A 14,077-nucleotide genomic window follows, 5' to 3' on the forward strand; every position below is an offset into this window, starting at 1 on the left:
ATCAGGGGTGGATTAATAAGCATGAGGAGGACTCCCTGATAAAGTCTCCCCCAAATTACCCTATTTCTATACTATCCCCAAAATCCACAAGGGGGACCAATCCCCCCTGGGAGACCCATACTTTCGGGCATAGGGTCAGTCTTTGAACCGCTCTCAAAAATCTGTGACCATTTATTTCAACCCCTGGTCCAAACCACACCCACCTTTCTCCCGGATAACAGGGCTATCCTCAATATAATTGAGATTGTTCGATTTGGGGGTCTCTAGATGGCAGAAGTAGGGACCTTTGACCAAAGAAGGACCCTTGCGTCTAGTCAGGGTAAGAGGGTACACTCCTAAAATAACCCCTGCTCACCCCCCTGGTAGCTTGGCACGAGCAGACAGGCTTATCTTAGAGGCAGTGTTTAAAGCATTTGTGAACACATACAGTAATCCAGTGACAACACTACAGATGGACATGACACAGGTTGTATATTAAAAATGAGTATTCTTTATATAGATTTAACACAAGACCACAAACGACAAAAAATCCACAATACTGTACTTAAAAATGGTAGAAATAGCTTAGTTCTCTTTAGATGTAAAATGCGCCACTGAGTTCAATGTACCTTTGGATGGGTAACTATACAACGAAAGTGTTGCAGGGAAGGTGATGCTTTGGTTCCTTACAAGCAAGAACGGTGATGCGTCGGGTCTCTAGTGCCGCGTAGGGGATGCGTCGGTTCTTCTCGGCGTAGGGAGGTGAGGAGTCAGTTTCTTACTGCTCTTCCGTGGCGATGCGACCAGCAGCGCCGTGATGCGATGAAGATCCGGTGCAATGAAACAAAATGGTGTTGTCTTCTTGATGCGACAACGATGCAGGTGAGCCCGACGGCAGTGCAGCGACTCAACGTTTCTTCTGACCAGCAATAGGCTCTGCAACAGGCTTCTCCGGTGATGCGACTGCGTCTGCTGCAACGGCGACACTTCTCCGGTGATGCGAGGCGCTTTGGCGATGCAATGTGACAGCGGCGACACCCTTCTTCAGTGATGCGACGACTGCAGCTGTAACACGCTTCTCCAATCATGCAACGGCATCTGCTGCGATGTTGACACTCTTCTTCGGCGATGCGAGGCGCCTCTGCAATGCGAAGCGACGACACCCATATTCAGTGATGCTACAACAGCGGCGGTGACACGCTTCTTCGTGAGTCGCGCTTCCAGCTCCTTGCGGCACGCAGTCCCTCAGAAGGCCCAGCACAACAGCAGGTACTTCAAAAGAACTCAGGGGAGCTGGTTGGGGAAGTCTGTTCTCCATGAGACTTTAGCAGGAGGCAAGCTCTATCTCAAGGCCATGGAGATCCTTTACAAGTTGATTTGAAAGTAGCACAAAGTCCTTTCTCCTTTCTTTGGCAGTCAGGCAACCACGGCAGGCTAATCCCCCAAACAGCACTTAGCTTAGGGATAGTCTCCTCCTCAGTTTCTCTGGTTCCTCTCCTCAGCAAAGGTCCTTCTTGTTTCCCAAAGTGATCTAAAATTCTGGGGTCCGGGTCCCCCCTTTTAGACTCATTTTCTCTTTGTTCTCTGAAGGCAGAGAGGCCTTTGTCTAGTCCAAACAGGTTCTGGTCAGTCAGGGAGCACTTTGATGACAAGACTCCTTTCCTTTCACAGTGTAGGCCAGGGCCATTAGACGCACCACAAGAGGGGAGAGGAGCCAGCATTGTGGAGGGAAGGCACAGCCCTATACAGGTCCCAGGTGCAATTCCTCCCCTCACACTGTAGATCCCTCTATTCAGCCCTGTGCTGACTCACCCGGTCTCCTGGAATCCCCCAGCACCTGTCACTCAAACTCCAGACAAGGAATACACAACTTAGCAAAGGCAGGCTTGGATAGTTAGGCAAGAAAATACCTACTTTCTAAAAGTGGTATTTTCAAAAAATAGAATGTTAAAACCAATTTCACAAAGATGTATTTTATCATTCTGAGTTCAGGCAGACTAAACTCGAATTTCGACCTAGTTCCCAGAGTCAGCTAGGACTATAAGGTGTTATAATCAAACTGCCCATTCTGGCCTACGGGGAGCAGGTAGGCTTGCAAAAGTGAAAAACGAAAATGGCTGTAATTCACTAATAGGACATGCCACACACACATCAGGGCTTGTCCTACCTTTTACCTACAATGCACTCTGCCCTTGGGCCTACCATAGCAGTGACTAATATGCAGAAAAGAGAAGGTTTAGGGACCGGCAAGTGGATGCACTTGCCCAGTCAGCGTGGCAGTTCCAGACTGCACACAGGCTCTGCAATGGCAGACCGGAGACACATTTTACAGTCCGCTTCTGTGGGTTGCACAACTAGTGCTGCAAGCCCACCAGCAGCATTTGGTTTACAAGCCCTGGGCACACGCAGTGCACTGTACTAGGGTCTGACAAGTAAACCAAACCAGCCAATCATGGAGTCAATAATACATACATCAATTTACAATAGGGATAGCATATGCACTTTAGCACTGCTCAGCAGTGGTAAAGTGTCCAGAGTCATAAAACCAACAAAAACAGGTCAGACAAAATACAGGAGGCAGGCAAAAAGTTCAGGGATGAATGACCCTGCAAAAAGGTTCAAGTCCAACAGAGATTAACAACCAAGAAAGGATACAGCCTGATATAGTCCTAACACTTGACGTAGAGGCACTGTATACAAACATTTCTCAACTGTCCACACTTGAGGTGGTGGGGGAAATCCTTCACAATACTACCTGGACGTCTCACACTCCCATAAGCTTCATTATGGAGTGTGCACATATTACTCTGAGAATTATTTCCAGTTTGAAGACAAAATCTTCCACCAAACCCAAGGTACATCCATGGGGAGCACCTTTGCCAAAATTCTGGCATGTCTTTACATGTCAGACTTTAAGGCAAGGTTTGTCCTTCACATCTCTCACCCCTACACCGAAAACATCTCACTTTGGCGTCACTACATAGACGGGATCTTGTCGTTTTGGAAAGGAGTTGCGCTCCTCATCCACAATTTCCTCACTTGGGTTAACCGTCTTAACCCCTACTTAAAATTCATTGATAACACCTCGGACACTGAGCTACCTTTCCTAGATCTCATGATTCAACACAAACAAGGCAGACTAGAGACTATTACCTTCAAAAAACCTGCTGATAGTCACAGCCCTTTGCTTTATACCATCTTCCATTCTAAGGCCCGAAGGTAGAACCTCCCCTATGGACAGTTTTTGTGCGTAAGGCACAATTGCAGCAATGTGGGGGACTTCAAAACACAGGCAGCTTAACTCGCAACTGACTTGTCCAAAAGACAATATCCCATCAGACAAATCAATAATGCGCAAAAAAGAGCATGCAATGCCAATAGAATGTCACTATTGGAAGGGCAACCTAAAAGTAACACTGCCCAAGTGACCCGTGTGACCACCTTCACTCCAGAGTCCAATATTATAAAACGAGCAATCAATAAGCACTGGAATATCCTCCAAGTAGAAGATCACACCATAGACAAACCCAGATTTGCCACTAAACAAACCGAAAACCTCAAAGATCTACTCATTAAGACCAGACCGAAAAGGAGAACTCCCGCACCCGCCAATACCCCATGGTATTTACCACCAGTGACAGGCCACTTTCCATGAAGTCATTGCACTGTCTGCCCCTTGACAAAAGCTTCCAAAAACATCATGCTTAACCAACACTCTCAGATGGCACCAAAACAGACATACCAATTGCAATACGCGTAACTGCAACTAGCTCATCACCTGTCCCTGTGAGCTACAATACATAGGCATGACCACTTGCTTAGTAAAATCAGAATGACAGAATATAGAAGCAACATCAGGTGTAAAAAAAACGAACACAAAACTGAACACACACTTTGCAGACCACAACCATACCACCAATGATCTGTCGTGAACTGTTCTGGAAGCATTCCAACAGATGTCCAAGGAGGCCCTCTTCAGAAAAAAGCAAAACTGGGTTTTCAAATGGTCCTCACACACACGAGGTCTTAATGATGACTTTCCCTGGGCTGAACTCAATCACTTGTGATTAACCTGCGATACTCTTCAAACCTGACCATTTACATACCTTTGATTAGTTGTCTCACTACATCCTACACCTCCTTTACATAGACCCCAATCGGGACCTACTTTACGCGCCAGGCACTATAAGCACTAATAGACTCAGTGCATAACACACAACCAACCTGCCTTTGTCCTTCTTGACACATGGCACGAATCATTTCTCACAGGTCCCCCCAGACGTGACAACATGGGAATATATAATACCGTAGGTCCCCAGCAATCGTGCAGACACTTAGTGTTAATTAGCCTGCCTCGTGCAATACTCCGCCTCTTTGTAACTTTTCATTACAAAGGACAACTCCTAATAATCTAGTCCCTTTCTACAGTTGACTAACAACAGGCTTTTCTTTTACGTAGGCCCCAACACATCCCTTCGGTTTACTAGGATCTTTGGTTAAAAGACCACTCACCCAATATGGCCACCACCAGTTACGCGCTAGTTCCTGATTGTGGTATACCTTTAAAAAATTTGACCCTGGAAGTAAGCTCCACGGGGCCCAGAGCCAGGGTAGGATCGACAGAAGTTGCCTGACCGCCAGGCGTGAGTATGACTACCACATTCATGGAACCGGTGAACTCAAGCTTTTCCACCGCCATAACAGAAAGACCGTAACATGTACCTTAAGGTCATCCATTTGTCTTGTTCAGAGCAACACAAGAAAATAAATGTTCTGCCTCCCCCCCCACCAGTCAGCCTTTGATCATCCTTAATCCTGGTGAGTCTTCGGTGTCTCCGTGGGTATTGTCCGGCATTATGCAGGCTTTTTGTTCTTTTGTTGTTATTAATTTTGGCACGTAGCAAAAGCGCGATACACACTGTCTCCGCCATAGACACCTCGTACTTTAATTAGCACACACCAAAAGTATACAGGCACCAGCCTGCCGTCACATTACCCTCTACTAGTCACAACTGGCCCACCATACAGCCACAACACCCACTGCCATTAAGGGGCGCCCACTTGCAAGCAGTCGCCTATTGACTAGGATTGTGAGCCACCCACATAAGCACTATACTCCTCATACTCAGGCACACCATTTCGCCACAAAAACGCTCATGCCCACCACGCAGCTCTTACCTACCGGCAGCTTGACCCTTCCTTTTTACCTCTTTCGATTGTGAGCCATCCAAAAACATTGTGGTAATCTGCATATACTCCCACCGATATGAGCACTGTGTCCTTCACTCCTGGGCAACCACCAGCTGGATATCCACACTCTGAGATCACGATACCAGCACCACAAACAATGACGTCTGTATCTCTTTTACTCCGACCTGTAGAACTTGGATCTTACTAACTACTCTACCTGCACCAGCCCGAGAGTAGCCCACAGTTGCCCTTCTATGCATTCTGGTTACTCAGTACCTTCCATTATGTGCGCCAGTGGAGTACCCTACGTCGCACTTAACCACCAATGTTGTTCGCTAACTTGACCTACATAAATGTGACCTTACTTTTTACAGTTTTTGAATTTTCCTTGGCTTTCTCTTTTTATTGTCTCCCTCCCCCTTCCCCTAGGTCTTTTACATTCCAGGACAATTTCAATTGGGGTCCGCTACCACGTCTGGCTATCATTCAATAATTTACTGAACCAGGCTTACGGTAGTGCACACGAATTGCACTGTTCTTAAAAACTTGACATATGGTCTTGATTAAGTGCCACAAAACTCGTTAGGGGCTTAACAGGCATGAAATATGTCGCCCCACTAAAACACTTTCGCCCTATAGGAACATTACACCTATGTAGGGCCTTACCCAATTATAATTAGGCTAGAGTTACCATAGGAATGAATAACATAACAGTAGGACTGCTCTAGACCGATTTTCTCTCACCTACTTAGTGCACTACCCAGCCTTCACACCCGCACAGACCCTACAGCTTCTTCAAAAGATCTCCGCCAAAGAGCCCTGTTCGGAGGTGCCCGTCAGGCATTGCAGCGCCGGCCCGACGAGGAGCATGGCCCAATGATTAAGCATGACATCCTCTGGGGTGGGTTAGGGCATCACAAAGAAAGACCTCTGAAAAGATTAGCCTTCTATGGTTTCTTAAAGTTGTGGTTTATTGTAAATGGCATCTCCAGCACAGAGCAACATTCAGAATCTTCAAGTGCTCTCTAACTGACTTTACTAGAGTTCTAACACGAGAACTCTTTGCAGTAGAACCTCTACACATTCTAGGACATCTCCACATATCACCCTTTTTCCATAATAAAAAAACGTTAATAATGATACTAAATAAATAGCAGTAAACAATTTACAATACAGTCTCAATATTAGGAAAATCAACATGGCATACACAAAGTGCACATAAAAGTCTAACTAGAAGATAAGCAACAGTTCATATACAAGATCATCTTATAGTCCAAATGCATTACATGAAACATCACTATCTGGACATTATGTCTTCTGGTTATTTGGTATTATGATATACCATCGTCCAATTTTACTAATAACAATCAACAAAGGTCCTTGACAGAAAACATAATGTACAGACTTAGAATAATTATAGGCCTCAATCTGCACTATAATTAGTAAGGTGTCCAGCCGGACCCTGAATTTAATCAATGGCAAGGATAGAAAACATTTCAAAACAACATGTATATAGTGGGACACAATCCTGTATCCACAACAAACAGCAAGGCTAGACAAACAATTTACAAGGGTAGGAGGTTTAAAAGGCAATTTTACAATTTGTGAGCAGCTAGTGCAGAATAGAAAGAATCAATCTAGCTTTACTCATGTAGTAAAAACGCATTTATGTCACACAGTGGGGAACTAGTGTTTAAACTACATCAACTGTTGACGGCGTTTCGATCCTGTTAAAATGAAGGATCATCAGGACAACCAATGTATTGCCTAATATGCAAGCCTATTTACAGGAGGAGGTCCAAGGAAAGGTTTGACGAACTCAACAATGGCTGATGCTAGGAAATGTCTGTCTTGGTTCCAAGAGGCACCGGTGACTTGACGTGGCCCAACTGGGAAGAGAGGACAAGACCTCTGGTACCTAGGTGATAAGGCAAGCTGAGCGTCCCATCCTATGGCGCCGCTGTAGTAATTCAGAAGGATAGGTCAGGAGTGGAGTTTTCACGTGTAATTACGGTTCCAGAAGTCCGGACTGGGAGGGGTGCGGATGGGAACAAGAGTTGGTAATCGTCCTAATTGAGGCGAACCTAAATTAAAAGACATGCAGTGCATCCCGTCTGGTGGCGCCGCTACGGTATAAATGAAGGTGATTGGAATATCAGCGTGTGAAATTATTCGAACCCAGATGAGTAGTTGATGGGAGCAAGTTGCGGTAACGGCCCGAAATCTAGGCGGGACTTCAGTGTTCACAATGGAATAACAGTCAGCGCCTGGAGGGCCGAATTGCACCGGTCAGATCGTCCAATTTTACAACATATTTTTTTTTTGGCCTTATACTACTAGCAGTAACTTCATGATCTAAATAATCCACCCGTTCTTTTCTCACTTGGCATTTCTCCATCTTCATCGTCAACCCATGCTTTTCTAACCTTATCATCCCGCTTCAAACATTTTGTCATGGTCACAAATATCATTCCCCACAATTAAAATTTGTCTTGAAAACATTTTACTTGTTTCAAATCTCCAAAAATCTTTTCCATCACTTTTTGAAAAACGGTAGACGCCGATGCTAGTCCAAAAGGCATTCTCTTATACCTGAACGCACCTAAAGGAGTCGCAAATTAAGTCAGATGTCTTGATTCTTTGCGCAAATTGATCTGATTGTATGCAGCTGACATATCAACGACACTAAATACACTTCCTCCTCCCATAGTGGATAACATTTCAGATATATTAGGAAGAGGTTGTCTATCCACCAAATGTTCTTATTTAAGTCACGCAAATCAATGCAAAGACGAATTTTCCCACCATCCTTTGGAGCAATCACAATAAGAGCCAACCATTCTGATGCATCGATAGGCTCAATAATGTTTTGTTTCAACAGGTTTTCACTTTCTTGACGTAATGGTTCTATCATCAAATTTGGAACATTCCTTGTCTTATGTACCACAGCCTTCGCATTTTCTTTTTACATTATTTTGAGTGAATACCCTTTTAACCAGCCTAAATTGGGAGTTAAAACTTTAGGATATTTACTCATTAACTCAACATAATCTTTCAATTCTCTCACATCCCCCTTTTCTAATACCATTACAGGTTTCTTAGCATTGGGATCTATTATGATATTCAGATTTTCTGATGTCGCCAACCCAAAAGATCAGAACCTAATATAGGTATGGTAGGGCAAGAAGTAGATGCCTTTGAAAAAACTGTGACAATAGGCTTGGAAAAATTGCTAGACACAAAAGTATGGACACAAAACAATTTATCCAAACTAGAAAGAGGCACTAAAAAACGTGTCTGCCTGTGAAGAGATAACTATAAAACCTGGGGACAAGGGCGGAAGTATAGTGGTACTAAAAACAGATGGCTATGAGAGAAGAATGTTTAATTTACTATATAGTCAAACACATTATAAACCCCGTAGCGCTAGAGAATGGGAAAATCCTAAAAAGAAAGTTAGAAACACTGTCACTTTTGCAAAGGATGATAACATCATCTGTGAAGAAGAATACCATTTTTTAATCAATGAACCATCCCAAAATCCCTGCCCTTTACGGGCTTCCTAAGGTTCACAAAAATATGGAGGATCCCACAATGCGCCCCATAGTGTCTGGAATTGAATCACTTACGGAACCACTCAGTAAGTATGTGGACCACTATATTCAACCACTCGTAGCAAAATTACCATCTTATATCAAGGATACCACGCATATGATCTCAGAGGTGGAAGGAATATCCTTTAATACAGATTGTCAATGGCTCCTATGTCTCGACATCGAAGCCTTATATACAAATATTCCCCAGTAAGACACAGTGATGATGATGGAGGACATTTTGAGGGGTGGATCCAGTGACCTTACAGCTCAAGATGCGTTCATTATTGTGTGCATCGATATCATACTGAAAATAAACATTTTCCTGTTTAAGAAAGATTACTATTGTCAGATAAAAGGCACTAGTATGGGAGCAAAATGTGCTCCCAGCCTAGCATGCCTATATGTAGGTAAATTTGAAACTCAACATATATATAATGAGATTAGTCCCTTTTTTGAGAATGTAAAAAATTGGTCTAGATTCATAGATGATATCTTTTTCGTCTGGGATGGCCCAGAAGAAGATCTTAATAAATTCCTTGAGTGGCTTAATTGTGCTGACTCTAATCTTCGATTCCCCTCCACCAAGAGTCAGTGCACTGTTGATTTCTTGGATATCAAAATCTATGACAATGGAGGCACTCTGAATGTTGAACTATATGTGAAGCCATCAGATCATAATACCCTACTTCACCACACCAGCTATCATCCCAAAAGCCAAAAAGAAGGGATTCCTTTCAGCCAATTTTTGCGCATAAGACGTAATTGTAGCAATTGGAAAAGTTTCGAGACGCACGCTGAAAAATTGAAACTTAAGCTATCCCAACGAGGTTACCCAAAACGCTTAATAAAAGAAGCGTATAAACGCGCAAAGTACTATAATCGTGACAGCCTCTTTGAAAACTCTGTGAGAACTAATGAACACAACAGTGGGATCATCATGGTATCCGACTTTAATGGCTTCAGTAATAAAGTCAAGAACTTGATTAACAAAAACTGGTCCACATTAAATAAAACAGGAGTCACACCTATGCCCAAGCCCATCTATGCATACAGGAGGAATAAAACAATCAGAAATCACCTTGAGCAAACATTCAGAGAGCCAAAAGCAGGAGGACAAAAAAATGTTTTAAATAATACCCCGATTAGAGGCAATTTACCGTGTGGGTCCTGTACACACTGTAAAAATATTTTAAAAACAGACAAATTGGAAGTTAATGGAATTGTTCATTGGATGAACGATCATGTTAATTGCCGTAAATCCAATGTAATATATATAATCATCTGCCCCTGCCAAAAACGCTATATTGGAGAAACAGGAGGCGAAATGCGTCTGCGTCTCACTGAACACCGTTCCACAGTAAAAAATCATAAAAAGAATGCACGACTAGTAGTACATTGGATCTCTGAAAAACATGGTTTGGATGACATAAAATGGTTCATCCTGGAAAAAATTAAAATATCTGTTAGAGGTAGTGATCTGAACAAGAAACGCAAACAGAGGGAACAATTCTACATGTCCAAAGTCAAATCTTATTATCTAGGACTCAATGGCCGCGAGGAATGGGATAGAATGATAAGATAGTTTACTCTGTCAATTTCCTAGCCTATAACAAGTATCTGTAGAAATGCGGTCTTGACTGCCATAACAACATGATCTAATAGTAGCAACGAAGTACTATATGAATTTAAATAGAGCGTAATTAATCTGTAGAAATATGGTCTTGACTGTTATAACAACAAGATACAACACAAGCAATGAAGTACCATTTGAATCTAAATAGAGCATAATCAATCACAAAATAGACTCGTTGATTCATACACATATGAGAGGTTGTCGCAGTGAAGCAACGGGAACCTCAATAAACTACATACACCTTTATGACTAAAAATAGGTAGAATAAGTTTATGTAGTTAAGACGAATGATATGGTGTGTTCTCAGTTTTTTAGAAATCACGGACCGGTAAATGTCGTGAAAGCTGTGATGAACACTTACGATAATATTGTTGTTTGTAAATGTCTGCGCTCAGTCCCACATTGTTTAATGTGTACGTCCGCCCCCTGGCCTTGTTGGCCCGGGAACGTAAGATCCTACTAACATCATATGCGGACGACACGCAACTTATTTTCAACTTCTCCAACAACAATGTGGAGGACCAAATTAAATTCCAGGAAGACATTCTGGCGATCTCAAGGTGGCTATCTAACAACTGCCTTCAGCTTAATGCCTCCAAAACAGAGGTTCTCCTGATTGACAATGGCACGCAGACTTGGGAAGAGCACTGGTGGCCTCTGGCGCTGGGACCTGCTCCTATACCCAAGGAGTCAGTAAAAAACTTGGGGGTGTTATTGGACAATACACTCAACTTGGAGTCTCATGCTCAAAAAGTGGCAGGCACCTGCTTTGGGCGTCTTCGCTCTCTTAAACCCATTTTGGGTTTTTTTGAGCCTACCACTCGCCAGATCATAGTCCAGGCTTTAGTTTTATCTCACCTGGACTATTGCAATGCCCTCATGCTAGGATCTAACAAGACTGCAATAAATAGGTTGCAAAGAGCACAGAACGCTGCCGCCCGCGTTCTATTTGCTCTACCTAAAACCTGCCACACGTCCCCCCTTCTCCGTCGACTACACTGGCTCCCTATACAACAGCGCATTCACTTTAAAACCCTCTGCCTTACCCACAAAATCCTGTACAATGTTGGCCCCCATACTCTGCAAGGACTGTGCTCTTTCTATACTCCCACGCGTGCACTCCGCTCAGCGGACCTCTCACTGGCCTGTACTGTCAGAATTCGGAGGAGCAGAGCTGGTGGCCGCTCCTTCAGGTATCTGGCCCCTAAGCTCTGGAATTCTATCCCCCCTAAAGCTCGGGCTACTCTAAATCATCTGCAATTTCGAAAACTTATAAAAACTTGGTTGTTTGCATCCATCTAGCACCTCCTGTACCTTCCTGGTTCTGACATGTCTGCAAGCGCTGGGACGCCCCGTCGCTGGGGTAGCCATGCGCTATATAAGATCACATAACATAACATAACATAACATAACATTGTGATTTGGTCTCAAAGAAAAGTGACCACTTGCCTAATGTAAACAATGCATCTAAAATTTATTGTCTCAGTTTATATACTTTGTAAAATTAATAAGACTTTGCAGACTCTAAATGTTTAACACGAAATGTAATGTTTACAAATATATTCATATGTACATTCGCATTCTCAACACAGTGTGTAAGAACTAATAAGATGCACATGAAATTTGAACATGTTGTAAGTACTGTAATCTGTGTAAGAAAACACTTTAGAAAATAAGTATTGTCATCAAGATATATGTGTACTGAGGATAACCATGGAAATAAAAGACGGACACCATCTATTGACCGAAAATCGGGACCCGTTATAAAACAAACTCCCGACTTTATCTCGCCCAAAAATATAAACAGGCGGAAATAACCACTTTCCTTAAATAACGTAATTAGGAGATCGATTACAAGACAGTATGGTTAGAATAGTGTGTCCACAAACAATATATTGTGGCCAAAATAAATACAGAATGCCAGCGACCATGCTACCCTCGACCACGAATAACAGTTACCCGTATCAAAATATCACAAAAAATTAGAAACTTACGTTCTTTATACGGTAATCGCACTAACGGCGAAATCTCTTAAAAAAACTACCAAAATGGCGCTTATGTATATGCCGACTGATGACACTGTCAAATGACGTAGTCGGGCAAGTTCGTGGATAAAACTACAAAAATGGCGAATAGGGCGAGAACTGAGGTGTCATGTATTCTAAAACAACCCAAACGTCAATTTAGTAATTAACTAATAACGAGGCCCCCGTTTTTTTGCCATTACATTTCCAGCACAGGGAGCAGTAAGGTCCTGACGATACTTGAACACGATTATACGGTAAGGAGCGGGGTTAAAATAAGGGGCTACGCCATAGGCTTAAGATACCACCGTTGAACTCTCGACCCTAAGCCAAGTGATCGGCGTGGTAACAAATATTTCAGTAGAGTAAGGACTGGGTTATAATGTTAAACGATTACGCCCATTTCCAATGTCACGTGGGACAGCAAGCTTTAAGTAAAAATAGAAGAGGGGGCGCAGCATATTTTGATGCAGGGCAACCAGGCAATCGGCTGTTTTCCAATCAACAAGCCACCTTCATTTAGATAGTTCGGTTTTGCGAAAATAACAGCTATTGTGCAAGCCGTTTTCCAGAATAGCAGGCGCCGAGTATTAGACTGGGGCCAGCGCTACACGCTAAAGGGATCCTTATGTGCAGAATGATATGTAGCAATTGGGTTCTTATTAGAAATCTTAGACCCAATAACCCTTAAAACAATGTCAAATTTGTGATTTTTGCAAAATACATAGTGAAAAGGGTAATAAATAAATTCTAATTATCTAGGCATCACAGAAGAAGTGGGTGACCGCAGTAACACGGGTCAACTTAACTATATCCGGAACTTTGTTCCAAAAAACCAATTGACAGCGGGAGCATAACACGCTGGATTAAGTGATGTACTTTAACCTTAATGGTATGTATTTACATTCATCAGTAGCTAGTGAATGTCTTTAAAATCACGAGACTATACACAGACTGCAAATAGAGTGTCTGATTAATTCGTACAGGTAACTGAGGCAGCAGATTTGTTCTGACGATTTGCGCAGATTGAAAGACGCAGCACTGATCAAAACAATACTATAAACACGAGCCTCCCCGTTTTTAAGTAAGTAGGCACGTTATTTACTGCATGCCGATTAAGTGAGGATAGTTGAATTCAATCTTATGCTATCCTTTAAATTACAGAAACTCTGAGAGCTTCATTAAATTGGCTCCCTAAATAAAATGAATATCATTTGGCCTCAACATTCAAGAGAAGGACCAATAGACAACTAACTAAAGTAAGCTTTTTAGTTACCATAATGACCAATTCTTTAAACTGTGACATGACTTGTACACAACCCGTTCTACTACACGTTTTCTTTAGTCATTGTAAAATTAATTATGTGCATTCATTTTGTAGAAAGAAGACTATATTTGTTTTTAACTAGTCCGTCCTGAGGAAGGTGTTGCAATACCACAAAAGCACCGAAACGCGTCGAAAAAGGACCTTTTTATGTATTATGTTTTTATTTTATGCCATCTATTATTGTTGATTTACTTGTGATCAGAGTTGTCTTGTTTAAATTATTAGGATCAGTGTCCTCTGAGATAGCATCCGTAATTGGAATTGTTAGATAGATTGATTTTGTATGTACCAGAGCACACGATCTTGATTATTATACATAATGAATGAT

The 14,077-nt window shown here is 42.5% G+C and overlaps 1 protein-coding gene across 2 annotated transcripts in view; it reads right to left on the bottom strand.

Moving 5' to 3' along the window:
- TOP1MT (DNA topoisomerase I mitochondrial) overlaps positions 1-14,077 on the bottom strand; it is a 1,598,136-nt gene that overhangs the window by 723,847 nt on the left and 860,212 nt on the right. The window lies entirely within an intron of this gene.

This window comes from Lissotriton vulgaris, chromosome 4_1, assembly GCF_964263255.1.
Source record: "Lissotriton vulgaris chromosome 4_1, aLisVul1.2, whole genome shotgun sequence".
Classification (NCBI taxonomy): Eukaryota; Metazoa; Chordata; class Amphibia; order Caudata; family Salamandridae; genus Lissotriton; species Lissotriton vulgaris.